We start from the raw sequence: 27,959 nt of genomic DNA, 5'->3' as shown, positions 1-27,959 counted from the left end.
CAACCGTATATATTATGTCATGCCTAGATCAACTCTTAAAAATATATATGAGACCCACAAATACTCTGAACAGAAAAATAGCAGAGTAGGAAACTACAGCAGTCCATCCAACCACAAAAGTAATTAATAGACTGGCAAAAACAGAATCAACTTTTTCAAAAATCTGGAAAATAATCAAAAGCGTACAGCATTCAGAGAACTGCTGAATCAAGAAAAAAAACAAGTGTTATCATACTAAGTGAAGTAAGAAAGACAAATACCATATGATATCACTTATATGTGGAGTCTAAAATATAACACAAGTGAACTTATCTATGAAACAAACAGACTCAAAGATATAGAGAAAAGACTTATGGTTGCCAAGGGGGTGGGGTGGGGGAGGGATGATTGAGAGTTTGGGATTAGCACATGCAAACTATTATATATAGAATGCATAAACAACAAGTTCCTACTGTATAGCACAGAGAACTATATTCAATATCCTGTAATAAACCATAATGGAAAAGAAAAAATAACCAAGTGAATCTCAGAGTTTTGTGGTATTTTAATTTACCTTGATCCCATGCCTCATTCCCCAGTTCAGCAGCAGTCTTGACTTCAACAGCCCACACTCCCAATACTGCTACATAGAATCTATAGGAAAGGGGAAATCACAATAGGAAAGGCAAATATATATTAAGGATTGAAGATTACTTAAATAACCCAGTATGTAGATTAAAAATAAATTTTTAGAATTATAAAAGTGATAACTATAATAAACAGTAAAAGGATAAACATGAAGATATAAAAGAGGACATCAAAATAAAAGTCTGGGAGGAGGGAAATATAAAAATATACATCTTTTAGGGGCTTCCCTGGTGGCGCAGTGGTTGAGAGTCTGCCTGCCAGTGCAGGGGACACGGGTTCGAGCCCTGGTCTGGGAAGATCCCACATGCCATGGAGCAACTAGGCCCGTGAGCCACAACTACTGAGCCTGTGCGACTGGAGCCTGTGCTCCGCAACAAGAGAGGCTGCAACAGTGAGAGGTCCGCGAACCGCGATGAAGAGTGGCTCCCGCTTGCCACAACTAGAGAAAGCCCTCGCACAGAAATGAAGAGCCAACACAGCCAAAAAATTAAAAAAAAATAAAAAAAAAATACATCTTTTAGAACATGATTTAACTTGAATGATTATCAGTGTAAAGCAAGTAGATATAGTTATGGGTCAGCATACTTGAACTCCACGGTAACTACAAAGCAAAAACATACAATAGATTCACAAAATATAAAATAAAAAGAAAGGAACTCAAGCATATCACAAAAGAAAATCATCAGAAAAAAAAAGGACTGCAAAACAAGGATTAAATGGCAATAAATATACGCCTATCAATAATTACTTTAAACATCATTGGACTAAATGCTCCAATCAAAAGACACAGAGTGGCAGATTGGGGGAAAAGAAAAAGAACCTGCAATATGCTGCCTACAAGACACTCACTTCAGGGCGAAAGACACACAGACTGAAAGTAAGGGGATGGATAAAGATATGTCATGCAAATAGAAAAGAAAAAGGGGGTAGCAATACCCATATCAAACAAAACAAAGGCCATAAAGTAAGACAAAGGCATTACATAATGATATAGGGATAAATACAAGAGGAGGATATTACATTTGTTAACATGTACACACCCAAAACAGGAGCACCTAAATATATGCAGCAAATACTAACAGACACAGAGGGAGAAATTGACAATGCAATAATATTAGGAGACTTTAACACCCCACTAACATCAATGGACGGATCATACAGACAAAATAAATAAGGCAAGAGAGATCCTAAATGACACAATAAACCAGTTGTACTTCATTGATATCTACAGGACACTACATCCAAAACAAACAAAAACAAACAATACACATTCTTTTCAAGCACCCATGGAATGTTTTCTAGGATAGACCACATACTAGGTCACAAAAGCCTTAGCAAAGAAGAGGATAGAAATTATTTCAAGCATCTTTTCTGACCACAACGTTTGAAACTAGAAATCAACGACAGAAAGAAAACAGGAAAAGAAGGAAAACAGAGACTAAACAACATGCTACTTTAAAACCAATGGATCAATGATGAAATCAAAGAAATCAGAAAACTCCTTGTGGCAAAAGAAAATGAAAACACATTACCAAATCTATGATGCACCAAAAACAGTTCTAGGAGGGAAGTTCATAATGATACAGGCCTTCCTCAAGAAGTAAGAAAAAAATCTAAAAAAAAAAAAAAACAAGCTAGGGACTTCCCTAGTGGTCCAGTGGTAATGAATCCACCTTACAGTGCAGGGGACACGGGTTCGATCCCTGGTCAGGGAACTAAGATCCCACATGCCGCGGGGCAACTAAGCTTGCATGCTTCAACTACAGAGGCTGCGTGCTGCAAACTACAGAGCCCACACACCCTGGAGCCTGTGCACCACAACTAGAGAGAGAAAACCCACATGCCACAACTAGAGAGAAGCCCACACACTGCAACAAAAGATCCCACATGCCTCGACAAAGATCCCACATGCCTCAACTAAGACCTGACACAGCCAAAAATAAATAAAATAAATAATAAATAAATCTTAAAAAAAAACCCAACCTAAACTACCACCTAAAACAATTAGAAAAAGAACAAACAATGCCCAAAGTCAGCAGAAGAAAGGAAGTAATAAAGATCAGAGAGGAAAAAAATAAAAGAGATTTTTAAAAAACAAGAGGGCTTCCCTGGTGGCACAGTGGTTAAAAATCCGCCTGGCAGGGCTTCCCTGGTGGCGCAGTGGTTGAGAGTCCACCTGCCAATGCAGGGGACACGGGTTCGGGCCCTGGTCTAGGAAGATCCCACATGCCGCGGAGCAACTGGGCCCGTGAGCCACAACTACTGAGCTTGCGCGTCTGGAGCCTGTGCTCCGCAACAAGAGAGGCCGCGACGGTGATAGGCCCGTGCACCACGATGAGGAGTGGCCCCCGCTCTCCGCAACTGGAGAAAGCCCTCACACAGAGACAAAGACCCAACACAGCCAAAAATAAATAAATAAATAAATTTTAAAAATCCGCCTGCCAATGCAGGGGACACAGGTTCGAGCCCTGGTCTGGGAAGATCCCACATGCCGTGGAGCAACTAAGCCCATGTGCCACAACTACTGAGCCTGTACTCTAGAGCCCGTGAGCCACAATTACTGAGCCTGCGTGCTCTAACTACTGAAGCCTGTGTGCCTAGAGCCTGTGCTCTGCAACAGGAGAAGCCACTGCAGTGAGAAGCCCAGGCACCACAATGAAGAGTAGCCCTCACTCGCTGCAACTAGAGAAAGCCTGCGCACAGCAACTAAGACCCAATGCAGCCAAAAATAAATAAATAAACTTTTTTTAAAAATAGAAAAGATCAATAAAACCAATAACGGGTTCTGTGAAAAGTTTTAAAAAATGGACAAACCTTTAGCCACACTCACCAAAAAGAAGAGAGACAGGATCCAAATAAAATAAGAAATGAAAGAGGAGAAATAACCAATACCACAGAAATACAAGAAATCATGAAAGAACACTATGAACAGTTATATGCCAACAAATTGGACAAGCTAGAAGAAAGGGACAAGTTTCTAGAAACAGAGAGCCTGCCAAGACTGAGTCAATTAGAAACAGATAATTTGAACAAACTGATCACTAGAAGTGAAATAGAATCTGTAATTTTAAAAACTCCCTACAAACAGAAGTCCAGGATTGGACGGCTTCACTGGGGAATTCTACAAAACATATAGAGAAAATTTAATAACTATCCTCAAACTATTCCAAAAAATTTAAGAGGAAGGAACACTCCCAAATTCATTTTTACAAGGCCACCATTACCCTGATACCAAAACCAGACAAAGACACTACAAAAAAAGAAATTACAGGTCAATATATTTGATGAATATAGATGCAAAAATCCTAAACGTATTAGCAAACCAAATCCAGCAATACATAAAAAGGATCATACACTATGATCAAGTTGGATTTATTCCAGGTTCACAGGGATGGTTTAACATTAGCAAATCAATCAATATGATACACCACATTAACAAAAGGAAGAATAAAAATCACATGATCATCTCAATAGACACAGAAAATCCATTTGACAGCATTCAACATCCATTCATGATAAAAATTCCTATCAAAGTATGAGAGTGTACATGGAACATATCTCAGTAAAATGAAGGCCATTTATGACAAACCTACAATTAACATAATACTCAATGTGAAAAGCTGAAAGCCTTTCCTCTAATATTTAGAAACAAGTAAAGGATACCTGCTCTTGCCACTTCTATTTAATACAGTGTTGGAAATCTTAGCCACAATCAGATAAGAAAAAGAACTAAAATGTATCCAAATTGGAAAGGAACAGGTAAAACTCACTATTTGCAAATGACATGTTAACCTATATAGAAAACGCCAAAGTGCCCACCCCAAAAATATAAGAAGTAATAAATGAATTCAGCAAAGCTGCAGGATACAAGATTAATATACAGAAATCTATGGTGTTTATTTACACTAATAATGAAATATAAGAAAAAGTGGGGAAAAATCCCATTTAAAAGTGTCAAAAACAATAAAATAACTAGTAATAACCTTAACCAACGAGGTGAAAGACCTATACACTGAAAATTGTAACACACTGATGAAGGAATTTGAAGATGATACAAAGAAATGGAAAGATACCACACACTCTTGGAAGAATTAATATTGTTAAAATGGCCATACTTCCCAAAGCAATCTACAGATTCAATGCAGTCCCTATCAAAATACCCATGACATTTTTCACAGAACTAGGACAAATAATCCTAAAATTCAAATGGAACCACAAAAGACCCAGAATTGCCTAGCAATCCTGAGAAAAAAGAACAAAGCTGGACGTGTCACCTTCCTTGACTTCAGACTGTACTACAAAACTCCAGTAATCAAAACAGCATGATAAACTTCACTGCAGCACTATTTACAATAGCCAAGACATGGAAGCAACCTAAATGTCCATCAAGAGATGAATGGAGGGGGCAGCCCTGGTGGCGCAGTGGTTAGGAATCCACCTGCCAATGCAGGGGACACGGGTCCAAGCCCTGGTCTGGGAAGATCCCACATGCTGCGGAGCAACAGCCTGTGTGCCACAGCTAATGAGCCTGTGCTCTAGAGCCCATGAGCCACAACTACTGAGCCCGCATGCCACAACTACTGAAACCTGCGCACCGCACCTACAGCCTGTGCTCCACAATAAGAGAAGCCACCGCAATGAGAAGCCTGCATACTGCAACGAAGAGTGGCCCCCGCTTGCCACAGCTAGAGAAAGCCTGTGTGCAGCAATGAAGACCCAATGCAGCCAAAAATAAATAAATTTAAAAAAGAGAGATGAATGGATAAAGAAGATATGGTATATATATACGATGGAATATTAGCCATAAAGAATGAAATAATGCTGTTTGCTGCAACATGGATGGACCTTGAGATTATCATACTAAATAAAAGTAAGCCAGACAGGGGGCTTCCCTGGTGGCGCAGTGGTTGAGAGTCTGCCTGCCAATGCAGGGGACACGGGTTCAAGCCCTGGTCTGGGAAGATCCCACATGCCACGGAGCAACTGGGCCTGTGAGCCACAAGTACTGAGCCTGCGCGTCTGGAGCCTGTGCTCCACAACAAGAGAGGCCGCAATAGTGAGAGGCCCGTGCACCGCGATGAAGAGTGGCCCCCGCTTGCCACAACTAGAGAAAGCCCTCGCACAGAAACGGAGACCCAACACAGCAATAAAATAAATAAATTTAAAAAAAAAAGTAAGCCAGACAGAAAAAGTCCAGACAAAAAGGCAAGTATCATACGATATCACTTATATGTGGAATATTAAAAAAATGATGCAGGGACTTCCCTGGTGGTCCAGTGGTTAAGACTCCACGCTCCCAGTCCAGGGGTTACAGGTTCAATTCCTGCTCAGGGAACTAGACCCCGCATGCTGCAACTAAAAGATCCCACATGCTGCAATGAAGACCCTGCATGTGGCAACAAATATGCTGCACACTGCAACTAAGACCCAGGGCAGCCAATGAATAAATAGATAAATATTGTCTTAAAAAGATACAAATGAACTTATTTACAAAACAGAAGTAGACCCACAGATACAGAAAACAAACTTATGGTTACCAAAGGGGAAGTGCGGGAGAGATAAACTAGGAGTTGCGGATTAATGTACACACTACTATATATAAAACAGATAACCAACACGGATCTACTGTATAGCACTGGGAACTATACCTAATACTTTGTAATAACCTATAAGGGAAAATAATCTGAAAGATGTTATATGTATAACTGAATCACTTTGCTCTACACCTGGAACTAACAACATTGTAAATCAACTATTCACCAGTAAAAAAAAAAAAAAAAACAACAAAAAACCCAGCATGGTATTGGCACAAAAATAGTCATGCAGGTCAATGGAGCAGAAGAGAGTCCAGAAATAAACCTACGCACCTATGGTCAATTAATCTATGACAAAGGAGGCAAGAATATACAATGGAGAAAAGACATTCTCTTCAACCAGTGGTGCTGGGAAAACTGGACAGCTAAATGTAAGACAATGAGATTAAAACATTTACCTCACAACATATACAAAATAAACTCAAAATGGATCAAGAACCTAAATGTAAGACCGGAAACCATAAACTCCTAGAAGAGAACCTAGGTGAAACCTGTTTTGACATAAATCGTCACAATATTTTCTTAGATCAGTCTCCCAAGGCAAAAGAAATAAAAGCAAAAATAAACAAATGGGACCTAGTTAAACTTAAAAGCTTTTGTACAGCAAAGGAAACTTTCAAAAAGACAAAAGGACAACCTACAGAGTGGGTGAAAATATTTGCAAGCAATTCAACCAACAAGGGGTTAATATTCCAAAATATACAAACAGCTCATATAAATCAATATGAAAAAACAAACAACCCAATCAAAACATGGGCAGAAGACCTAAATAGACATTTCTCCTAAGAAGACATACAGATGGCCAACAGGCACATGAAAAGATGCTCAACATCACTAATTCTTAGAGAAATGCCAATAAAAACAACAATGAGATATCACCTCACAATGGTCAGAATAGTTATCCAAAAGTCTACAAATAAATGCTGGAGAGAGTGTGGAGAAAAGGGAACCCTCTCACAGTGCTGGTTGGAATGTAAATTGGTACAGCCACTATGGAGAACAGTATGGAGGTTCCTCAAAAAACTAAAAATAGACTACCATCTGATCCAGCAGTTCTATCCCTGGTATATATTTGGAAAAAACTAAAAACACTAATCAGAAAAGATACATGCACCCCAATGTTCATAGCAGCACTATTTACAACAGCCAAGCTATAGAAACAACCCAATTGCCCATCAACAGATGAATGGATAAAGAAGTTATGGTAGAAAACAAATGCTGGAGAGGGTGTGGAGAAAAGGGAACCCTCTTGCACTGTTGGTGGGAATGTAAATTGGTACAGCCACTATGGAGAACAGTATGGAGGTTCCTTGAAAAAATAACTACCATATGACCCAGCAATCCCACTACTGGGCATATACCCTGAGAAAACCATAATTCAAAAACAGACATGTACCACAATGTTCATTGCAGCACTATTTACAATAGCCAGGACGTGGAAGCAACCTAAGTGTCCATCGACAGATGAATGGATAAAGAAGTTGCGGCACATATATACAATGGAATATTAGTCATCCATAAAAAGTAAAAAATGAAACTGAGTTATTTGTAGTGAGGTGGATGGACCTAGAGCCTGTCATACAGAGTGAAGTAAGTCAGAAAGAGAAAAACAAATACCGTCTGCTAACACATATATAAGGAATCTAAAAAACAAAAATGGTTCTGATGAACCAAGAGGCACGACAGGAATAAAGACACAGACTTAGAGAATGGACTTGAGGACATGGGGAGGGGGAAGGGTAAGCTGGGACGAAGTAAGAAAGTAGCATTGACATATATACACTACCAAATGTACAATAGGTAGCTAGTGGGAAGCAGCTGCATGGCACAGGGAGATCAGCTCGGTGCTTTGCCACCACCTAGAGGGGTGGGATAAGGAGGGTGGGAGGGAGATGCAAGAGGGAGGTGATATGGGGATATACATATGCATATAGCAGATTCACTTTGTTATACAGCAGAAACTAACACAACATTGTAAAGCAATTATACTCCAATAAAGATGTTTAAAAAAAAAAAGTTATGGTAGAGATTGGTTCAAGATGGTGGAGTAGAAGGACGTGCGCTCACTCCCTCTTGCAAGAGAAATGGAATCACAACTAACTGTTGAACAGTTATCGACAGAAAAACACTGGAACTCACCAAAAAAGATACCCCACATCCAAAGACAAAGGAGAAGCTGCAATGAGATGGCACGAGGGGTGCAATCACAATAAAATCAAATCCCATAACTGCTGGGTGGGTGACTTACAAACTGGAGAACAATTATACCACAGAAGTCCACCCACTGGAGTGAAGGTTCTAAGTCCTACGGAGGGTTTCCCAACCTGGGGGTCTGGAAATGGGAGGAGGAATCCCTGGAAATCAGACTCTGAAGGCCAGCGGAATTTGATGGCAGGACTTTGACAGGAATGGGGGAAACAGAGACTCCACTCTTGGAGGGCACACACAAAGAAGGACCCAGGGGGAAGGAGCAGTGACCCGATAGGAGACTGAACCAGACCTACGTGCTAGTGTTGGAAGGTCTCCTGCAGAGGCAGGGCATGGCTGTGGCTCACCGCAGGGACAAGGACACTGGCAGCAGAAGTTCTGGGAAGTACTCATTGGTGGGAGCCCTCCCGGAGTGGAGTCCACACACCATTAGCCCCACCAAACAGCCTGTAGGTTCCAGTGCTGGGTTGCCTCAGGCCAAACAACCAAAAAGGAGGGAACTCAGCCCCACCCATCAGCAGAGAAGTGGCTTAAAGTTTTACTGAGCTCTGCCCACCAGAGCAACACCCAGGTCTACACACCAACAGTCCCTCCCATCAGGAAGCTTGCACAAGCCTCTTAGCTTCATCCACCAGAAGGCAGACAGGAGAAACAAGAAGAACTATAGTCCTGCAGCCTGCAGAACGAAAACCATAATCACAGAAAGAAAGACAAAATGAAAAGGCAGAGGACTATGTCCCAGATGAAGGAACAAGATAAAACCCCAGAAAACAACTAAATGAAGTGGAGATAGGCAACCTTCCAGAAAAAAAATTCAGAATAATGATAGTGAAGATGATCCAGGACCTCAGAAAAAGAATGCAGGCAAAGATCGAGAAGATGCAAGAAATGTTTCACAAAGACCTAGAAGAATTAAAGAACAAACAAACAGAGATGAACAATACAATAAGTGAAATGAAAAATACACTAGAAGGAATCAATAGCAGAATAACTGAGGCAGAAGAAAGGATAAGTGACCTGGAAGATAAAATAGTGGAAATAACTACAGCAGAGCAGAATAAAGAAAAAAGAATGAAAAGAATTGAGGACAGTCTTAGAGACCTCTGGGACAACATTAAATGCACCAACATTCAAATTATAAGGGTCCCAGAAGAAGAAGAGAAAAAGAAAGGGACTGAGAAAATATTTGAAGAGATTATAGTTGAAAACTTACCTAATATGGGAAAGGAAATAGTTAATAGGTCCAGGAAGCAGACAGAGAGTCCCATACAGGATAATTCCAAGGAGAAACACACCAAGACACATATTAATCAAACTATCAAAAATTAAATACAAAGAAAAAATATTAAAAGCAGCAAGGCAAAAACAACAAATAACACACAAGGGAATCCCCATAAGGTTTACAGCTGACCTTTCAGCAGAAACTCTGCAAGCCAGAAGGGAGTGGCAGGACATATTTAAAGTGATGAAGGGGAAAAACCTACAACCAAGATTACCCAGCAAGGATCTCATTCAGATGTGATGGAGAAATTAAACCTTTACAGACAAGCAAAAGCTAAGGGAATTCAGCACCACCAAACCAGCTTTACAACAAATGCTAAAGGAACTTCTCTAGGCAGGAAACACAAGAGAAGGAAAAGACCTACAATAACAAACCCAAAACAATTTAGAGAATGGTAATAGGAACATATATATCGATAATTACCTTAAATGTAAATGGATTAAACGCTCCAACCAAAAGACACAGACTTGCTGAATGGATACAAAAACAAGACCCATATATATGCTGTCTACAAGAGACCCACTTCAGACCTAGAGACACATACAGACTGAAAGTGAGGGGATGGAAAAAGATATTCCATGCAAATGGAAATCAAAAGAAAGCTGGAGTAGCAATACTCATATCAGATATAATAGACTTTAAAATAAAGAATGTTACAGAAGACAAGAAAGGACACTACATAATGATCAAGGGATCAATCCAAAAAGAAGATATAACAATTAGAAATATATATGCACCCAACATAGGAGCACCTCAATACATAAGGCAAATGCTAACAGCTATAAAAGATGAAATCGACAGTAATACAATAATAGTGGGGGACTTTAACCCTCACTTGCATCAATGGGCAGGCCATCCAGACAGAAAATTAATAAGGAAACACAAACTTTAAATGACACAACAGACCAGATAGATTTAATTGATATTTATGGGACATTCTATCTGAAAACAGCAGATTACACTTTCTTCTCTCAAGTGCACATGGAACATTCTCCAGGATAAATCACATCTTGGGTCACAAATCAGGCCTCAGTAAATTTAAGAAAATTGAAATTGTATCAAGCATCTTTTCTGACCACAATGCTATGAGATTAGAAATAAATTACAGGGAAAAACAAGTAAAAACACAAACACATGCAGGCTAAACAATACGCTACTAAATATCCAAGAGATCACTGAAGAAATCAAAGAGGAAATAAAAAAATACCTAGAGACAAATGACAATGAAAACACGACGATCCAAAACCTATGGGATGCAGCAAAAGCAGTTCTAAGAGGAAAGTTTATAGCAATACAATCCTACCTCAAGAAACAAGAAACATCTCAAATAAACAATCTAACCTTACACCTAAAGGAACTAGAGAAAGAAGAACAAACAAAACCCGAAGTTAGTCGAAGGAAAGAAATCATAAAGATCAGAGCAGAAATAAATGAAATAGAAACAAAACAATAGCAATATCAATAAAACTAAAAGCTGGTTCTTCGAGAAGATAAACAAAATTGGTAAACCTTTAGCCAGACTCATCAAGAAAAACAGGGAGAGGAGTCAAACCAACAAAATTAGAAATGAATAAGGGGAAGTTACAACAGACACCGCAGAAATTCAAAGCATCCTGAGAGACTACTACAAGCAACTCTATGCCAATAAAATGGACAACCTGGAAGAAATGGACAAATACTTAGAAAGGTATAACCTTCCAAGACCAGGAAGAAGTAGAAAATATGAACAGACCAATCACAAGTAACAAAATTGAAACTCTGATTAAAAATCTTCCAACAAAAGTCCAGGACCAGATGCTTCATAGGTGAATTCTATAACACATTTAGAGAAGAGCTAACACCCATCCTTCTCAAACTCTTCCAAAAAAGTGCAGAGGAAGGAACACTCCCAAACTCATTCTACAAGGCTACCATCACCCTTATACCAAAACCAGACAAAGATACTACAAAAAAAGAAAATTACACACCAATATCACTGATGAATATAGATGCAAAAATCCTCAACAAAATACTAGCAAACAGAATTCAACAACACATTAAAAGGATCATACACCATGATCAAGTGGGATTTATCCCAGGGATGCAAGGATTCTTCAATATACACAAATCAATCAATGTGATACACCATATTAACAAACTGAAGAATAAAAACCATATGATCATCTCAATAGATGCAGAAAAAGCTTTTCACAAAATTCAACACACGTTTATGATAAAACTCTCCAGAGGTACTTCACTGGTGGCACAGTGGTTAAGAATCTGCCTGCCAATGAAGGGGACATGGGTTCGAGCCCCAGTCCGGGAAGATCCCACATGCCATGGAGCAACTAAGCCCATGCGCCACAACTACTGAGCCTGCGCTCTACAGCCCACAAGCCACAACTACTGAGCCTGAGTGCCACAACTACTGAAGCCTATGTACTTAGAGCCTGTGCTCTGCAACAAGAGAAGCCACTGCAATGAGAAGCCCGTGAACCACAGCGAAGAATAGCCCCTGCTTGCTGCAGCTAGAGAAAGCCCACGCACAGCAATGAAGACCCAATGCAGCCATAAATAAATAAATAAATAAGCAAATACTTTTATTTATTTATTTATTTAAAAAAAAAACTCTCCAGATATTGGGCATAGAGGGAACCCACCTCAACATAATAAAGGCCCTATACGACAAACCCACAGTAAACATCATTCTCTATGGTAAAAAACTGAAAGCATTTCCTCTAAGATCAGGAACAAGACAAGGATATCCACTCTCACCACTATTATTCAGCATAATTTTGGAAGTCCTAGCCATAGCAATCAGAAAAGAAAATGAAATAAAAGGAATCCAAATCAGAAAAGAAGAAGTAAAACTGTCACTGTTTGCAGGCGACATGATACTATACATAGAGAATCCTAAAGATGCCACCAGAAAACTAGAGGTAATCAATGAATTTGGTAAAGTTGCAGGATACAAAATTAATGCACAGAAATCTCCTGCATTCCTATACACTAACAATGAAAGATCAGAAAGAGAAATTAAGGAAACAATCCCATTCACCATTGCAAGAAAAAGAATAAAATACCTAGGAATAAACCTACCTAAGGAGGTAAAAGACCTGTACTCAGAAAACTATAAGACACTGATGAAAGAAATCAGAGATGATACAAACAGATGGAGAGATATACCATGTTCTTGGATTGGAAGAATCAATATTGTGAAAATGACTATACTACCCAAAGCAATCTACAGATTCAATGCAATCCCTATCAAATTACCAATGGTATTTTTCACAGAACTACAACAAAAAAATCTTAAAATTTGTATGGCCACACAAAAGACCCCAAACAGCCAAAGCAATCTTGAGAAAAAAAAATCTGAGCTGGAGGAATCAGGCTCCCCCACTTCAGACTATACTACAAAGCTACAATAATCAAGACAGTATGGTACTGGCACAAAAACAGAAATACAGATCAATGGAACAGGATAGAAAGCCCAGAGATAAACCCACGTACCTATGGTCAACTAATCTATGACAAACGAGGCAATGATATACAATGGAGAAAAGACAGTCTCTTCAATAAGTGGTACTGGGAAAACTGGACAGCTACGTGTAAAAGAATGAAATTAGAACACTCCCTACACCATACACACAAAGAAAACCTCAAAATGAATTAAAGACCTAAATGTAAGACCGTACACTATAAAACTCTTAGAGGAAAACATAGGAAGAACACTCTGATATAAATCACAGCAAGATCTTTTTAGACCCACCTCCTAGAATAATGGAAATAAAAACAAAAATAAACAAATGGGACCTAATGAAACTTAAAAGCTTTTGCACAGCAAAGGAAACTATAAACAAGATGAAAAGACAACCCTCAGAAAGGGAGAAACTATTTGCAAATGAATCAATGGATAAAGGATTAACCTCCAAAATATATAAACAGCTTATGCAGCTCAATATCAAAAAAAAAAAAACCCAGTCAAAAAATGGGCAGAAGACCTAAATAGACATTTCTCCAAAGAAGACATACAGATGGCCAACAAACACATGAAAAAATGCTCAACATCACCAATTATTAGAGAAGAGCAAATCAAAACTACAATGAGATATCACCTCACACCTGTTTAGAATGGGCATCATCAGAAAATCTACAAACAATAAATGCTGGAGACGGTGTGGAGAAAAGGCAACCCTCTTGCACTGTTGGTGGAAATGTAAATTGATACAGCCACTATGGAGAACAGTATGGAGGTTCCTTAAAAAACTAAAAATAGAATTACCATACGACCCAGCAATTGCACAACTGGGGATATACCCAGAGAAAACCATAATTCAAAAACACACATGCACCCCAATATTTATTGCAGCACTATTTACGATACCCAGGACATGGAAACAACCAAGATGTCCATCAACAGAGGAATGGATAAAGAAGATGTGGTACATATGTACAGTGGAATATTACTCAGCCATACAAAGGAATGAAATTGGGTCATTTGTAGAGATGTGGATGGACCTGGAGACTGTCATACAGAGTGAAGTAAGTCAGAAAGAGAAAAACAAATATTGTATATTAACACATATATGTGAAATCTGGAAAAATGGTACAGATGAACCGGTTTGCAAGGCAAAAATAGAGACACAGATGTAGAGAACAAATGTATGGACACCAAGGGGGAAGGGTTGGGGGGAGATGAATTGGGAGATAGGGATTGACATATATACATTAATATGTATAAAATAGGTAACTCATAAGAACCTGCTCTATAGAAAAGTGAATAAAATAAATTTCAAAAATTCAAAAAAAAAAAAAAAAAGAACCTGCTGTATAGCACAGGGAACTCCACTTCACTGTACAGTAGAAACTAACACAACATTGTAAAACAACTATACCCTAATAAAAAAAAAGTTATGCTATATATACACAATAGAATATTATTCAGCCATAAAAATGAATGAAATTCTGCCATTTGCAGCAACATGGATGGACCTAGGGAATATTATGCTTAGTGAAATAAGTCAGAGAGTGAAAGACAATTACTATATGATATCACTTATATGTGGAATCTAAAAAAAAAAAGACACACTAATGTATATGTAAAACAGAGACTGACTCAGATAAAGCAAAAAAAACTAGAGGGTACTAAAGGGGAGAGGAAAGAGGGAGGGGCAAATTAGGAGTATGGGATTAAGAGATACAAACTACTATGTATAAAATAGATAAGCAATAAGGATATATTGTATAGCACAGGGGATTATAGCCATTATCTTGTAATAAACTTTAATGGAGTATAATCTGTAAAAATACTGAAGCACTATGCTGTACACCTGAAACGAGTATGATATTGTGAATGAATTATACAAATAAATAAATAAGAAGGCATAATAAATAAAACAATAAATGAATCATATTACATGGATCAATTTAATGAAAAACAAACTATTACTAATCATTATGAAATAGATAATTTGAAGAGCCCTATACAACTATTAAGGAAATTGAATTCATAATTTAAAATCTCCCCCTGGGCTTCCCTGGTGGCACAGTGGTTGAGAATCTGCCTACCAATGCAGGGGACACGGGTTCGAGCCCTGGTCTGGGAAGATCCCACATGCCGCGGAGCAGCTGGGCCCGTGAGCCACAATTACTGAGCCTGTGTGTCTGGAGCCTGTGCTCCGCAACAAGAGAGGCCGCGATAGTGAGAGGCCCGCGCACCGCGATGAAGAGTGGCCCCCACTTGCCACAACTAGAGAAAGCCCTCACACAGAAACGAAGACCCAACACAGCCATAAATAAATAAATAAATAAATAAATAAATAGATAGATAAATACACAAATTAAGCAATGTGAATACCATAAAAAAAAAATCTCCCCCAAAATACAATCTCTAGGCTCAGATAAGACCCAACACAGCCATAAATAAATAAATAAATAAATAAAGCAAGCAAGCAAGCATGACACAAATTAAGCAATGTGAATACCATTAAAAAAAAAAATCTCCCCCAAAATACAATCTCTAGGCTCAGATAATTTTGGTAGAGAATTCTTCCAAACTTTTTTTTTTCCTTTCTTTTTAGCTTTCCACAGGATCAGTTGAACTGCCAAACATTTCAAGAACCAACTCCAATTCTAGACAATCTCTTCGAGAAGCATAGGATCACTTATGGAGCCAGAACGAACTTTATACCAAATGCCAGTATTCATTCTATGAAGCCAGTATTGACAAGACACCAAAACCAGACAGTCCAAAAAAGAAAACTACCAACAAATATTTCTCATGAATATAGCTGCCAACTCCTTAGCAAAATACTAATAGAATTTAGCAGCATATAAAGAATTACTATTAATCATGCCAAGTAGGGTTCATTCAATACGTGCAAGGCTGGTTCAATATTTGAAAATCAATGTAATCTGCCATATTAACAGACTAGAAAATTACTTGATCATATCAATTGATGTAGAAAATGTATTTGACAAAATTCATAACCCATTCATGATTTAAAAAAAAAACTTTCAGAAACTAGGAATGATTGGGTAGCTTCTTCAACTTGATAAAGAGTATCTACAACAAATCTACAGTTATCATCATATGTAACGGTGAATGACTGAATGCTTTACCTGTAAGACTGGGAACAAGGCAAAGACGTTCACTCTCACCACTGCTACTCAACATAACTCTATAAGTTCTACACAGTGAAATAAGGCACAATAGGGATTTAAACATTTACAGCTCAGAAAGGAGTGCCTAAAACTGTCCCTTTTTGCAGATGATGTGATGGTTTATGTAGAAAATCCCACGGAATCTACTACAGACAAACTTCTAGAAATAAGTGATTTTGGCAATGTCATAAGACACTAGATCAACTTGCAAAATCAGTTGTATTTCTATTACTAGCAATGAACATGTGGAAACAAAAATACAATACCATTTACAACTGTGTCAAGAATTAAATACTTAGGTGTAAATCAAACAAAACAAGTACAGCACTTATAAGCAGATAAGTACAAAACACTGATAAGAAATTTAAGATCTAAATAAATAGGTATTCCTTGTTAAGAGATTGGAAATTTAACATAGTAAAATGTCAGTTCTCCCTTAACTGATATACAGGTTTAATGCAATTCCTATCAAAATCTCAGCAAGATTTGTAATACAATATTCTAAAATTTATGTGGAGAGACAAACTGCAGTAGCTAATACAATTCTGAAAAAGAAGAATAAAGTGGTAAGATTCCCTCTACCTAGTTTTAAGGCTAATTACATAGCTATAGTACTCTACTGTATGATATTGACAGGGGTTGGGTATAAAGTCAATGGAACAGAACAGAGGATAAAGAAATAGCCCTACACAAGTATGGAAAATGGATTTTTGACAAAGATGTAACTCAGTACAATGGAAGATGGATAGTCTTTTCAACAAATGGTGCTGGAGCAATTGAATATCCATAGGAAAAATAACCTACCTAAAAATTATACCACATACAAAATTTAGCTTACAATAGATAATAAATTGTAAAAGTATAAACCTGTTAGAAGATAAAACACAAAATATTTCTGACTGAATTATTGGTGGTGACACATTACACATGACACCAAAAGCATGATCATAAAAGAAATAAGGGATAAATTAGACTTTATCAAAATATAAAACTTTTGCTCTGCTAAAACCTTGTTAAGCAGATGAAAAGACAGGCTACAGACTGGAAGAAAATATTTGCATACCCAACCAGAAATCCAACAAATCCCAATAATCTAACAGAGAACTCATAAATAGAATATATAAAGCACCCAAAACTCAGCAGTTAAAAACAACAACAACAACATTATATTTAGAAAATGGCCAAAAGGCATGAAGAGATATTTCACCAAAGAGAATTTATGGATGGCAAATGAGTACATGAAATGATATTTGGTGTCACCAGCCATTAGCTAAAAGCAAAATTAAAACCACTATGACAAACCACCACATGCCTATTAGAAAATCTAAAATTGAAAATAGCAACAATACTATAAATTCTGGCAAGGATGTTGAGAAATGGATCTCTTACATATTCCTGGTGGGAATGTAATATGGTATAGCCACTCTGGAAAAATAGTTTGGCAATTCTTTAAAAAATAAATGGCGGGGGTGGGGAGTAAATTAGGAGTTTGGGATTAACAAATACACACTATATGAAATAGATAAACAAGGACCTACTGTATAGCACAGGGAACTATATTCAGTATCTTGTACTAACCCATAGTGGAGAGGAATCTGAAAGAGAATATATATATATACACACACAAACTGAATCACTTTGGTGTACACCTGAAACTAACACAACATTGTAAATCAACTATACTTCATTTTAAAATACATATATATATATATATATATATAAACTTACCATATAACTCAGCAGTTGTACTCCTGGACATTTATCCCAGAGAAATGAAAGAATTTGCCCACATAGCATTGTGTGCCTGATTGTTCATAGCAGCTTTATCTGTAGTAGCCTAAAATGGAAACAACAAAAATGGTTCTCCATACCATGTAATACTACTTAGCATTAAAAAGGAATAAACTATTGATACATGTAACAATTTAGATAGATCTCAAGAACATTATGTTTAGCTCTGGAAGCCAATCTCAAAGGGTCATGTACTACACAATTCCATTTATATAACATCCTTGAAATGATGAAATTATAGAGATGTGAAACAGATTAATGGTTTCTAGGGGTTAGGGATGGTGGGGTGGGGTGCAGGTGTGATTTATAAAGGGGTAGAGTGAGAAACATCCTTGTGGGGGTGGAATAGTTCTGTATGTTGATTGCAGTGGTGATTACATGAATCTATGCACATGATAAAATGACATAACTATATAAACACATTGTACCAATGTCTAATTCTGGGCTTTGATATTGTACTCTAATTATGTAAGCTGTAACCATTGGTAAAAACTGCGTGAAGTATAATCAGGACTATCTTTGCACTATCTTTGCAACTCCCCGTGTATCTATAATTATTTCAAAGTTTAAAAGTTAAAAAAAAAAAACTTTCAATAAATGGGCTGAAAAGCAGAATGCACACAGCTGAATTGTGAATTAGGAAGCCAGGGATTAAATTGCTATACAGCCCAGAAGAAACCAAATGTAACAAAGAGATGCAATGTATGGAACAAAACAACATAAAAGATAGAAACTGATTTTCCACCAACCATTTAATATAAGTCCCAGAAGACAATAGAGCTAATTGAGGAGAGATAGTAGTAATCAATGAAAATTACCTCAAAATAAAGAAGGATGTAAGTCCTTAATTTGAGAGAGGCCTACCAAGTTAATAAAATTCTATTTAATAACTAATTCTGACATATTTTTCATTTTAACATCTATGAAACTGAAATGCATCTTTATATCAGAGACATGTCATAGTTTAATTCAATGTTTTCTTTCCTTTTCAATGGTACATAAAATAACTGCGGTCCTAAACGTGACATCTTTGAAAAAATTAAGTAAAAAATAAGTACCTACATCTAGGTACATTTTAGCAAAATTTCCAAAGAGAAATAAAAAGATAAAATACTGAAAGCTTCAAGAAAGATTTTTAAAGTTTACTTTCCTAGGAATAAGAAATCAGTTTGGGACAGAAATCTGTATGCAGCTGAACTTGGTCCTCTGCCTCTCAGACTGCAGTCAAGATGTCAGCTGGGGCAGCAGTCATCTCAAGGCTCAAATTGGGAAGGATCTGCTTCAAAACTCACTCATATAGTTGCTGATAGAATTTGGAGTGTGCTTGGTTCCTCACTGGCTGTTGGCCAGAGATCATCCTTAGATCACAGCATGGAAACTTGCTTCATCAGAGAAAGCAAGAAAAACCAGAGTGTTGTGAGCAAGACAAAGTTACAGACTTTTATAACCTAATCTCAACAGTGAGATCCCATCACTTTTGCCATATTTTATTCATTAGAAACAAGTCACTAAATCTAACCCACACTAAAGCAAAGGAGATTACAGAAGGATGTGAATACCAGGAAGCAGGGATCATTGGGAGCCATTTTAGAAGCATCCTATCTATTGTATCTTATTACGTGCTACTCCATCTCCCATCCCTCCCTAGACAATTTTCTCATTTCTGAGCCAGAGAATACTGTTATAGGTTAATCCAGAGTCACACATATATCACCTGAAATCAGTACATGCTCTTCAGATACAAAATGGACCCTACTATAGGTTTTCACCTCTCAGGAATTCCCAGCATGGATCTGTAAGGGGGCTCTAATCATTTCCTTGCCCACCCCTAAAGGCTTCACAAAGCCTGGGATTCCACCACAGTCTTTGTTTTGTTTTGTTTTAGAGAGTTCAGCTTTTTATTGAACATGTAACAAAAGAGGTTTAGTCAAAAAGATCAAAGCCCATGTCAACATCAGACTCCTCAAATTCTTCTTTCTTTGCTTCCACTTTCTTCTCCTCAGCTGGGGCAGAAGTGGTGGAGGGGGGAGGACCTCCTGCTGGTGCAAGATCAGCTGCTGGTGCAGGTCCCTGAGCCCTTATATTGCAGATGAGGATCCCAATGCCAGAGCCTTTGCAAACAAGCCTGGCCAGAAAGGTTCAACATTTACACTGGCTGCTATAATTAGGGCATTGATCTTATCCTCCATGACCGTAACCTCATCGTCGTGCAGGATGAAGGCCCAGTAGATGCAGGTGAGCTCTGAGATGGAGGCCATGGTGTGGGCGAGTGCTAGCCTCAGGATGAAGTGAGGACCTAAGCCTAAAGCAGCCTGCAGCTTCCTCAGAAGGACTGAGCACCTTAGCAGCAGCTGAGGCCCATCAACACTAAATCCTATTTTATCTGCAGACATGGGTCTATGGAAAAGTTCAGAACTTTCCCATGTGCAAATGAAATCATCCTTTATCATCAAATTGCAGAACTGACAAGAGATGGTCAAGTATCTCTCTGAAGGGACTTTGTTTTTGCTTCACCTCTGGTCTAGACAGAAGACTGAGTACCTAGGAGATGCTGATTTCTCCAGTACACATATGAACAGTGGTTTGAGAAGACTGGGGCACACAGGAGGGACCTGGAGTGCATTCCTCCAAAAATGGGAGGAACTGGGGAAGTTTCAGAATAAAAAATTAAAGTCTTCACATAACCTAAAAAATGACAGAATTTAACACTGAAAACCAACTTACATGACCCATGGGTTTAGAATTGCAAGAATTAGACAGTCTTCCTTGGAATTCATCTATTCAAGAATCCTAGAATCCAGGGAAGTCTTATCTGTGAGGAGGAAAAAAATGAGGCAATGAGACCAGATTTGCCATGGAGTTCACAAAATGTCAAGTTTTTTCTCCTCCATTTTTTTCTTCCAAACCACCCTCCCCCCATATATACATTGGGAAGATAAGGTGGGGTCTAGGGACCTCTATGCTTTCTGCAAACCCCAGGGAACCCTGATGTAAACAGACGGACTCCTAGCAGATGTTCTCCTGCATTAAAGCAGAAGCGTGGGCACTTTAACAGGATTTCCACCAGTACTGCATTCTGGGATGCTGAGCTACACTTGTGACTAGACTGTTCAAACTTGCTTTTCCAGGCCAGAGGAGGGGCCATATCATCCATATAGAACCTCCTTTAAGGTTTCTGGAACCTGGTTGATCTTCCACATCTGAAGTGAGAAAACTGCACAGACCATGCATTCTTCTAAGCCTACATTACAACTCTCAGATTCTCACGGCTCATCACTCTCATTTAGTATCCAGACTGGGAAGGATGAAATCATGCCCACTGTATCCAGCCAAAAATGAATAAATTTTGGTCTTTTTTTTTCTTTTAGTCCTAATCATCAGACCCTGCTATGAGATTAAGAACCATCAATTAGCAGGCTTTGTTGAAGGGCCAGGTGTCCACGAGCCACACACAATAATCTACACTAGGGAGACATCAAGAGTCTATTATTAAATGGTGCCATCCTTCTTCCCCTTGATTATTTAAATTGAAGTATAATACACATAAAGTATGTAAAAGACACTGATCTTAAGTATACAGCTTGATTATTTTATGTGTACAAGAGGGTGACTACCACCCAGACTGAGACACAGAGTTTTTCTAACATACAAGTTTCAGTCATGCCCCTTCCCAGTCTATACCCCCTGGGTGACCAATATTCTGACTTCTATCATAATTGATTAGTTTTACCTACTTTTGAACTTCACATAAATGAAACCATACAGTACATACTCTTTTGTGACTGACTTCTTTTACTCAGCATAATACCTTTAAGACTCATCTATGTAAATGTACCAGTACTTTCTTTTTTCATACTGTTATGTAATACAATATTCTTATGCATCCTGCTAGGGCATTTTGGTTGGTAACATTTTGGGGTTAAAATAAACAAAGCTGCTATTAACATCCTTACCCATATAATTTTGTGGATAAATGTAATCATTTCTCTTGAATATATACTTAGAAGTGGCATTGGGACTCCCCTGGTGGCACAGTGGTTAAGAATCCGCCTGCCAATGCTGTGGACACAGGTTCAATCCCCAGTCTGGAAAGATCCCACATGCTGCGGAGCAACTAAGCCCATGCGACACAACTACTGAGCCTGTGTGCCACAACTACTGAAGCCCGCGTGCCTAGAGCCTACGCTCTGCAAGAAGAGAAGCCACCGCAATGAGAAGCCCACGCACCACAATGAAGAATAGCCTCCGCTCGCCACAACTAGAGAAAGCCGGCGCACAGCAATGAAGACCCAATGCAGCCAAAAATAAATAAATTAATTAAATATATAAAAAAAGAAGTGGCATTGAGGGTCATAGGATAGTATATCTTTCCCTTGATTTCATAGAAAAGTTAAAGATACTCTTATAAGAGCTAGTGTATTTATGCTGAATGACTTTTCTTTATCCCTTTGTGTTCCAAATACATATTTGAACAAATCTATGTTTTCTAAGTATAACTATGTTGGATTACTGGGTAGAAAAGTATGGCTAGAAGTTCCTGAGTAATGAATGTATTGATTAAGTCTCATTGCTGTTTTTCTTCATATCTTCCTGACCTTCTAGCCATAATGTTCTTCAAAAGCTGCTGAAACATCTTATACTAATAATCTCACTTTGCATCTAACATCAGTGTAATAAAAAATGTAAAAGACATAACATCAGTGTAATAAAAAATGTAAAAGACATGTAGCTTGCTGCATGAATCCATTCATTTCCAGAGATTCCATGAATTCAAAATAATTTTCAGCTTGCTAGAATGTCTTCCATCTATATCTTCAGAGGTATATCATCTTAATTTAGTCTAGAGGCCTTTATCACCCCCACTTTAGATTTATTCCCGTAAGAATTACATTTTTCTTGCTCAATTATAAAGAGCTGAAGGATAGCAACTACACTTTTAATGCTAATCTTCAAACAGTAGCCCAGGGCCTGCCATATTGTTAGCAATTACTAAATATCTGATAATCATTCAGAAATATAACTTCTAGGAAATTGTCATTGGGAAAGAGTTATAAAATGCACAGTGATACATGCACAAGGATGTATATCAAAGAATGATGTACAATAAGCATAAGTTAGAAATGTAAATACCTAATAAAAGATTAAATAAATTATTATCACCAATAAGGTGATATATTATGCCATCAATAGTGATGGCATATTCCACAGATCTGTTAATTCATCATATTCCTGATGAAGTACTGAGATGGAAGGCATTAAAAAATGCATGACATTGAAAGGTGATATTCAATCATAATTTTTTTTAATGGGCTTTGTCAAACTTCTCAGATGTGAATCTCAGCTATCACAATAACTAACCACGTGCTCTTGGACAATTTAGTTTTGGGGGCCAATTTCATCATCTTACTTTAAAATGGAGATAATAATTTAGGGCTAAGTAAAATACAATGAACAGGTTTTAAACACACACAATTGAAGACCCAGAGGGAGAAAAGGGGCAGAAGAATATTTGAAAAAATATTAGCTGAAAAATGTCCCAAACTAAATCCATCAGGCCATAGTTCAAAGAAGCTCTCAAAAGGCCAAGAAGAATAAATACAAAGAAAACTCTGTTGAAAAACCAAAGAAAAAGGAAATTATAAAAAGTAGTGAATGGGGCTTCCCTGGTGGTGCAGTGGCTAAGAATCCACCTGCCAATGCAGGGGACACGGGTTCAAGCCCTGATCCGGGAAGATCCCACATGCCATGGAGCAACTAAGCCCGTGCGCCACAACTACTGGGACTGCGCTCTAGAGCCGGTGAGCCACAACTACTGAAGCCCGCGCGCCTAGAGCCCGTGCTCCACAAGAAGAGAAGCCACCGCAATAAGAAGCCCGCGCACCCCAACGAAGAGTAGCCCCCACTCACCGCAACTACAGAAAGCCCACGCGCAGCAACGAAGACCCAACGCAGCCAAAAATAAAATAAATTAAAAAAAAAAAGTAGTAAGGAATCACTAAGCCGCTGCCATGGACTCAGCAGCCTCCCCCTCGAGCCCCCTCGCTTCCCAATGCTCGGTCCTCCGCGTCCGCCCTCTCCAGCCGCGGCCTTCCGCAGGCCGTTTCCACAGAGGAAAAGGAATTGTATCGTATGTCAGCTATCCAGAACCTCCACTCTTTCGACCCCTTTGCTGATGCAAGTAAGGGAGATGATCTGCTTCTTGCCGGCACTGAGGATTATATTGACAAAAGAATTCAACGGAGAAACGGCAGGAAGACTCTTACTACAGTCCAAGGGATCGCTGATGATTACGATAAAAAGAAACTAGTGAAGGCATTTAAGAAGATATTTGCCTGAAATGGTACTGTAATTGAGCATCCAGAATATAGAGAAGTAATTCAGCTACAGGGTGAACAGCGCAAGAACATATGCCAGTTCCTCGTAGAGACTGGACTGGCTAAGGACGACCAGTTCATGGGTTTTAAGTGCGTTTGGCTCACTGAAGCTTAAGTGAGGATTTCCTTGCAATGAGTAGAATTTCCCTTCTGGACCTTGTCATAAGCTTAAAAACCTCACAGCTTGTATAATGTAACCATCTGGGGTCTGCTTTTAACTTGGACTAGTGTAACTCCTTCAACTGAAAAGAGCCAAAAAAAAGTAGTGAGAAGTAACAGTAATACTGAGAACTGACTTCTCCAAAACAACAAAACTAAAGCCATAACAATTAAGTAATCTGGGACTTCCCTGGCAGTCCAGTGGTTAAGACTGCGTTTCCACTGCAGGGGGCACAGGTTCGATCCCTGGTAGGAGAAATAAGATTCCACATGCCACTGGTGTGGACCAAAAAAAAATACAAAACCAAAAAAACAGTTAAGTGATCTCTTCAATATGCTGATATAAATGTCAAACCAGAATTCTATACTACATAAAAACAGCCTTCAAAGAAGTAGACTGGGCACTTATTCTTGAAATAGGTTTGCCTTATCTCACTTATAATTCCACAAAACTGAATGTATTGTTCATCATATTATCCCACTCAACACTGATTTTGACGATGGAACTTACTGTACAGCAAAAGAAGTGAATCGATGAGCTAAAATCCATGGATTCACTAGGTTTAGGTATACATCTCCTGAATTAACTGATATTATACAACGGTGGAAAGAACTACTAAAGAGTCAATTATGTTGTCAGCTAAGAGGAATACCATGTGATGTTGGGGCACTATCCTGTAAAATGTATTTACTTGAACCAGAGATCAGTACATGGTACTATTTCTCCAATAAACTTTTATACATGGATAGGTTCAGGAACCAAGGGTAGAAGGAAGTCAGACTAGATATTCTGTGGCTCACCAAAAATTTTGTTTCCCATCCATATTGGGTTATGCTAATTTAGAGATCTTAGTGGTATTTTGATAAAACTGAAATTCTCACTTTCCATTCCTAGCTAGAAAGAATCACAATATACAAGATAAAGAACTTTTGTACTTTTTGATATAAGCAGATGCTATCATTCGTGTAAGATGTGCCAGATAGCTAAAACTGTCACCATCCTGTGCCAGCAATAATGAGGCAGCTCCATGACACAGTCTATGGAAATCTGCTAAAGCTGTGAGTTTTGAGCAGAATCCTGACTGCCAATCTGTCCCAGGAATAACCTGCCTATGTCTTCCTCCCAGCTGGTGGACAACTTCAAATGCTGTGTGTACATGGAGCCTGTCTACTACCATGACTTGCAGTAACTAGGAACTTGATTTAAGTGTGAAATAGAGACATAAAATAAAACCCCAAATATCCAGGATACAATTACACACACACACACACACACACACGTGCATATCAAGAACTAGGGAAAATCTCAAAGTGGATGACAAAACATAATCAACAGATATCAACAGGAAGTTAACACAGATATTGGAATTATCTGACATGGATTTTAAACTATGAAAACTCATCCAAGATGAATAGTCTGATAACTATTAATTAAATCCATAATTTACAATCTTCAGAAGAAGAAACCTCCAGGCCTGTATTAGGGTTCTTCAGAGAAACAGTACCAATATGATATCAAAGGAGATTCGTTTTAAGGAATTTGCTTATATGATTATGGAGGCCGAGAAATCCCATGATCTGCCATCTGCAAAATGGAGACCCAGAAAAGCCAGTGGTATAATTCAGTCAACAGTCCAAAGGCCTGAGAATGAGAGGAGTCAATGATGTAAATAAATCCCAGTCTGAGGGCAGAAGATGAGGTGAGATGTCTCAGCTCAGAAAATAGGGGAGGGGAGAATTCTCCTTTCCTCTGCATTTTTGTTCTATTCAGGCCCTCAATGGATTGAATAATGCCCACCCACATAGAAGAGGGCAAACTCACTTTACCAAACTCACTGATTCAGATGCTGATCTCATTCAGAAACATCCTCACAGACACACCTAGAAATAATGTTTAGCTAGGTATCTGGGCATCCTCTGATCCAGTCAAGCTGACACATAAATTTAACTATTACAAATTCACACTGTCAAATTGGCACTCACACTGCTCTCCTTAAACCATACTTAATCTCCAAATAAAAACAATAACAAGGTCATAATTTCACCTAACATGATACAGCTATTCTGGGTCCAACTGAAAACTCAGTAAATTTTTCTCAGAAGAGGATGCAAAGTCCTTGGGTGATCTTCACCCTTCTTCTAGGTACCCTGTAATTTAAATATGATGATGTAAAATTAACAATATTAAATACTATGATATAAAGTAAATACTTGAATACTATGATGTAAAGTTATAAGGTACAGGATCAAGAAAGAAAAGAATATAAGCATAAACACACAGGTTCATAACAAAACAAGGAGGAATACTCATGACAATTACAGTCCTCATTTCTGTAACTAGTCACCTGATCATGCTTCTTTACCTGGTGGAGTGACACAAATTTTCATTCCTGAAGGGTCTGGATCATTAGTAGTCCTGCCTGGATTGGGTTGTTGTTTTCCACTGACCTTAGTCACAGGGCCATGGTGATAAGAGATGCCCTAAGTGATCTCTTGTATTCCAGATGTACTCTTCCTTACCTCCATCGTGGGATAGTAGTCCAATTTCCCCTCGGTAGTCAGGATTGATCATCCTAGCCAACACTGTAACTCTCCTTTGCCTGTTGATTCAGAGGTATGAGACCAAGGTGGCCAGGTAGCAGTCTGAATTTCCAATTCACTGGAATCATTATTGTGCCACCTGGTGGAAGCAGTCTTCCCTCTGGAACTAAAACCTCTAACCCAGAAGGGCATAAAGTCATGGGAATGGGAAGCAAAAATTTTGATAGTGGGTCACTAGAGGTAATAGTTTTACCACTCCCATTTCCACCTGTAAAGGAAAACCTACAGTTCTTCCCTGTGTTTCTTCCTTGTGCGTCTTTACTATTCACACAGAACACTTCACTTCTGACACTTCTGGTCACCAAATGTTGAGGGTGGGGCCGTGGTGCATGGCGGGGTGGGGGGGGGGTTCAGCTGGGTGTCCTACAATTTAGTGTCAGACACACAGGTTAAGGGCTCAGTCCCACAAGGCTGCTCACCACTTCAGATGCCAATTGCAAGTAGTAGGTCCCCATGTTACAACTTCTGTCTGATTTGGCTACAAATTCAAGGTTCCCACAACCCCCTCCTCAGGTTCAAGTAATTTGCTAGAGCAGCTCATGAACTCAAGAAAACTTACATTTACCAGTTTACTGAAGGATGTGATAAAAGGATACAGATGAATGGCCAGATGAAGAGAAACACAGGGTAAGGTATGGGAGGTCCCAAGCACAGGAGCTTCTGTCCTTGTGGAATTTC

General features: G+C 38.6%; 2 pseudogenes; one reads left to right on the top strand and one right to left on the bottom strand.

Moving 5' to 3' along the window:
• Positions 1–459: 459 nt before the first annotated feature.
• On the bottom strand, positions 460–22,170 carry LOC118884887 (annotated as a pseudogene).
• A 1,925-nt stretch (positions 22,171–24,095) lies between these two features.
• On the top strand, positions 24,096–24,867 carry LOC118884896 (annotated as a pseudogene).
• The last annotated feature ends 3,092 nt before the right edge of the window (positions 24,868–27,959 follow it).

Source organism: Balaenoptera musculus, chromosome 19 (assembly GCF_009873245.2).
Source record: "Balaenoptera musculus isolate JJ_BM4_2016_0621 chromosome 19, mBalMus1.pri.v3, whole genome shotgun sequence".
In the NCBI taxonomy this organism is placed as follows: Eukaryota; Metazoa; Chordata; class Mammalia; order Artiodactyla; family Balaenopteridae; genus Balaenoptera; species Balaenoptera musculus.
The sequence above is the reverse complement of the archived record's forward strand: the minus strand, read 5'-3'. Positions and strand labels throughout refer to the sequence as shown.